Below are 6000 nucleotides of genomic sequence, written 5' to 3' on the forward strand. Positions count from 1 at the left end.
CCATGTGGATGGACATGGTCAGAAACAATGCTCAGGTAGGCCGTGGCATTTAAACGATGCCCAATTGGCACTAAGGGGCCTAAAGTGTGCCAAGAAAACATCCCCCACACCATTACACCACCACCAGCAGCCTGCACAGTGGTAACAAGGCATGATGGATCCATGTTCTCATTCTGTTTACGCCAAATTCTGACTCTACCATCTGAATGTCTCAACAGAAATCGAGACTCATCAGACCAGGCAACATTTTTCCAGTCTTCAGCTGTCCAATTTTGGTGAGCTCGTGCAAATTGTAGCCTCTTTTTCCTATTTGTAGTGGAGATGAGTGGTACCCGGTGGGGTCTTCTGCTGTTGTAGCCCATCCGCCTCAAGGTTGTGCGTGTTGTGGCTTCACAAATGCTTTGCTGCATACCTCGGTTGTAACGAGTGGTTATTTCAGTCAAAGTTGCTCTTCTATCAGCTTGAATCAGTCGGCCCATTCTCCTCTGACCTCTAGCATCAACAAGGCATTTTCGCCCACAGGACTGCCGCATACTGGATGTTTTTCCCTTTTCACACCATTCTTTGTAAACCCTAGAAATGGTTGTGCGTGAAAATCCCAGTAACTGAGCAGATTGTGAAATACTCAGACCGGCCCGTCTGGCACCAACAACCATGCCACGCTCAAAATTGCTTAAATAACCTTTCTTTTCCATTCTGACATTCAGTTTTGAGTTCAGGAGATTTTCTTGACCAGGACCACACCCCTAAATGCATTGAAGCAACTGCCATGTGATTGGTTGATTAGATAATTGCATTAATGAGAAATTGAACAGGTGTTCCTAATAATCCTTTAGGTGAGTGTAGATCAGTGATTATGCCTCAGACGATCTCTTCTGCAAATGCGTATGTGGGGTAACGCAGCGCTGTTTTATCATATTAGATACATCTGAGTGTGTTGAAAGTTATGTTGTAATGCTACTCTGTGTGTTCGCTCGGTGGCTACTATAGGGTGGCCATTTCCATAACACCAAAAAGGAGGACACTTTGCGGCATTTAGTGAGGCAAGAATTATTGCATAGGACTCTGGTGTACTCGCAACTACAATACAATTTTGTCTATCATATTGATGGTATCATAACACAGTGATTCTGAAATAGCCTACTCTATTCATTGCCAGACAAATTTGATCTACGAAATATCTTGTTGTAGACCTGCTATGTGTAACCGAAGAGGCCAAAAAGTGTTTGTTCACAGTATTTGTATTTATTCAATATATTGTGATTCAAAAACTGACCACTGAGAGGAACCTGTCTTGCAAAGTGCACAGTGCCTGAAAACATAACATTTCTGGACTTCTGGAAATAAAAGAAATGCATAAATAAACAAATAATCTGGCACAGTGCCAGAAAACATAACATTTCACAGCGTCACAGTGTCTCTACTGCTTTTTGATATAAATTTGTGCTCTTTTGTCCATTCCGGATTGAATGAGGTCTAACGTTTCGGCATGTTAACGTTATGATATGACATAGCCAGAACAGGCTTGTTTGCGCTTTTAACCAATGATATATCAGATATTTATTTGACACCGCTTTCAGCCAATCATTTGTTTGACCAGAGATCTTACGGCATTAGACGCTATGCTGCTGCGTCCCAATAAAGATTCTAGAGCTGGGCTTTTTCAGGCCAATTCAGTGCAACTCCAAAAAGGAGGACAAATGAGTGTCTGGCTTGAGGCTGCGCCGGACAGGGGGCTTAAATTCCGGACGTATGGCCACCCTAGGCTACTATAAGACACTTGTTGCACTCTGCAAGCGAGATCGATATTGGGCATGGTAAAAACATGGTACACATGGTAAATCAAGAAAACAAGAGTTAAACAATAAGACTAACTGTGTTGAGCTATTTAACAATGATTCGTTTTCTGTTAATGAATGTATCCAAACAGTTGCTCATATATTAAAGCCGCTTTGGTGTTTCCATGGTTTCTACAAAATAAAACCCGGAAATTGAGGGTAACGCGGGTTTGATGGCATTGATAGGTGACGCACGGACACGGTCCATGTCCTGGTTAAAATTGCTTATTTCTCTGGATTTAAACATTCTTGGAAACAGGATATTGTATGTACGTAAGTCAACAAATATATATAACGTTGTTATATTTTAATCCAAAAATCAATTAGCAGATGCTTTTATCCAAAGCGACTTACAAATGAGGAGAGCAATAGAAGCAATCAAACCAACAATAGGGCAACAATATGAATGTGCTGTGAATAGTCCCAGTTAGTCTAGCACAGTACACATAGCAAGTTTTTTTTTTTTTTTTTTTCAGTAATTGTTAGAATAGTAAGTGTTAGTATTGATGAATCAATGGGTCAAGTGTTGGCGAAAAAGATACATCTTCAGCCGTTTCTTGAAAATGGCTAAAGACTCAGAAGCTCTGGTTTAGTTAGGCAGGTAATTTCACCAGCTTGGAACAGTCAAGGTAAAGGTCAGTGAAAGTGATTTTGTGTCTCTTTGGGTTGGCACCACACGGCGCCGTTCACTTGCAGAACGCAAGCTTCTGGAGGGCACATAGGTCTAGTGAGTTTAGGTAAATTGGTGCAGAGCCTGTGGTTGTTCTGTAGGCGAACATCGGTGCCTTGAATTGGATGCAAGCGGCAATGCAACCAGTGCAATTTTGTAAGGAGAGGTGTGACGTGTGCTCTTTTCAGCATGTTAAAGACCACTCTTGCTGCAGAGGTTTGACATTGCATGCGGGAAGGTCTGCCAAGAGACCATTACAATAGTCCAGTCTGGGTAGAAAAAGAGCAAGGAGTTGTGTAGCATACTCCGAAAGGAAGGGCCTGGTCCTTCTAATGTTGTATAAGGCAAATCTGCAGGACTGAGCAATTCTAGCTATGTGGTCTGTGAAGTTGAACCAATCATAAATCACAACTCCAATGTGTTTGGCTGTCCTGGATGGAGTTATGGTTGACGAACCTAGTGTGATGGAGTGTTGGGTTGGCTGAGACCACAAGCAGTTCTGTCTTCGCAAGGTTGAGTTGAAGGTGGTGGTTCTTCATCCAGCAAGAAATGTCTGATAGGCAGGCCTAGATGCGAGTATCTATCATCAGGCTGGAATGAGAGGTAGAGTTGTGTGTCATCATCATAGCAGTAATGGGAAAATGCATGTTTCTGAATGACAGATCCTAGTGACGACACATAGAAGAGAAGTGGTCCAAGCACTGAGCCCTGAGGCACCCCAGTAGCTAGATGTTGCGTCCTAGACCCTGAAGGACCTACCTGAGAGGTAAGACTTGACAATGGTTCCAGTCTTACCTCTCAGGTAGGTCCTTCAGTGTGTTGTGGAGGGGTGAGTTGTCTAAATGTGGTTCCTGAGATGCCCTGAGGGTTGGCAGGAGGATCTGGTGATTAACTTTGTCAAATGTATTTAACGCATATCATATTTGTAATCTTTATACTGTACACTTACAATGTGAGTGTTTTTAGGGAATGAGACTCACTGTTTTCAGACAGGTCTCGCTTTGCCATTGCTTGGAGAAACAAACGTCGTAGTCTTGCCCCAAATGTATGCCATCAGTTGAACCAGTGTTTGTGAGTCGTGCTTGTTGAGATGTTCAACAAACAGAGCAATGTTTTGATAGCGTCACAGAGAAACAATGTCTTCTTTTTAGAGAAATCAATCTTTGAATGACTGACTTGTAGTTGTCTCTTCAACTGCACTAGGTATTTTGACCTAAATAAGAAAAAACATATACTCTCTATATAATAAAAAATTGTTTATAAGAAAGCATATATCAGCTACATGGCTTACTGTCTACTAATGTGAACAAATATCTAAATATGCATGCTACTTTATAATACAGTGCTGCTATGTGTTGTCAGTTTCATGCCCTGTGAGGTTTAGCCTTTTGTTTTGGTTTATGTGCTCTCTCACGGTATTGGGCCATAAATAAACACAATCTGATGATATATGACCAAACTGGCATTTGTATTCAAATTGAAGATACTATCCTGACAGCATGCAAATAGAGCGGGAGCTTTATGATGTCATAAACATATCCGTTAGCAATGTGCTCATCTTGACAACACGCTGTGTTTGTTTATATGGTTTCCCAAAGCCCTGCATGAACAAACTCTCACATTTAGGGCATTACTTGAGATTTGTTCGCATAATTAATAACTGATAAATAAGGAAACATGAGTGTGTAGTTACATCTGCTTGGCATTTAGCCATGTGTTTTTATTAGTAATACATAGTGGCTCTGTTTCAGGCAGGGCTTGTTGGCTGAGCACCTGGTTGGCAATCTTGATTTCCCATATATCATCTGCTGTGGTGCTATTCGATGCCGCGATTGTATTTGTCTTGGACATTGTTCTAGCTTTGATCATGAGCAGCTGTAATTATTTGGCCCCGCACTTTCCGCAGGAGACAGCCGGTGCAACAGGAGAAGGCCGTGTGTGTGAGTGTGTATGTGTGAACACAATCCCAAACAGACTGGGTACAGTGCAGGACTTAAGTAGAGGATAAATAGCCCAATTAAATGCCTCCTTTATGGTTTTCATCAACAATACAGTTGGCTGGTATTGTGCAACACTCTTTAAGTCTGTGAATGAAGGCGGATACGTAAATGAATCAGTGGAAATTGAAGCAGGCCCGCCCTCCCGCAGTCAGGCTTTCATCCTCAGGTCCCGAAACAAAAATAAACACATGAATTAAACCTGAGAGGTGAATGAGAGGGAATTGTTCATTTATGGATTCCGGAAAAACAGGAGCGATCGGGACGGAAAACAAGGGTGATTTCATTAAACTCCAAAAACCGCACATTTGACCCCTCCCTACAGCTCAAGTATTGTAAGGAGCAAACAATGGAGCTTTTTGTACCCAATTTTTTTTTTCAATGGGCATTTTAAATAAATATACAGGTTAAAACTTTGTTCTTTGTTGACAAAAATATTTAAGACAAAACTTTCATACTTAATACTATGCACATGCACATTCTCTTGATAAATATATATATATATATATATATATATATATATATATATATATATAGTATTTTGTAACAATATACACTACTGTTTAAAAGTTTCGGGTCCATAACGTTTTTTTTTTCTTTCTTTTTTTTTTTGAAAGACATACTTTTATTGAGCAAGGATGTGTTAAATTGATAAAAAGTGATAGTAAACATTTATATTGTTAGAAAAAATGTCTATTTTGAGTAAATGCTGTTCTTTTTAACTTTTTATTCATCCATATTTCCAACATTGATAATAACTGAGGATCAAATCATCATATTAGAATGATTTCTGAAGGATTATTTGACACTGACGACTGGAGTAATGATGCTGAAAATCCAGCTTTGCATCTCAAAAATAAATTATAATTTAAAGTATATTAAAATAGAAAAACATTATTTTAAATTCTAATAATATTTCACAATATTACAGTTTTTGTCTGTATTTCTGATCAAATAAATGCAGGCTTGATGAGCATAAGAGACTTCTTTCTAAAAACATTATAAATAGACATTTTTCATTTTTCAAAACATTTTTGACCGATATTACAAAAATTGTAGTTATACATAATTCATTACATTACACATTTTGGGTAATAATATCTGACTAATTTTAGATTACTTTTAACCTAACTTGTTTATCATATTGAATTGAATAGGATTATATTTGATTATAAAACAAAGAAACATATCCCATACAAAGAAAATATATTCCCTTCTTTATTGACAACATGAAGTGCATTAAATATTACATTACATCTGTTCACAGACTGGGGTTCGTGATGAAACTGCAGGGGTTTTGTGAGTTTAATGAAAAGTTAATTATTAAATCATCATAAGACTATAATAAACATGTGTTTGAAAGAAAACCTTCCATTGACATAGCAATACATGGTTAAAAGACTCACTGAGGGATAAATCAAATAATATTTAATATATTGAGTTAATTCGATATGCAATGTTGAGAAAACACTCCTTAAAAGTGATATTATTTTTG

The sequence above is a fragment of the Gobio gobio genome (genome assembly GCF_949357685.1).
Source record: "Gobio gobio genome assembly, chromosome: 3".
NCBI classification, from domain to species: Eukaryota; Metazoa; Chordata; class Actinopteri; order Cypriniformes; family Gobionidae; genus Gobio; species Gobio gobio.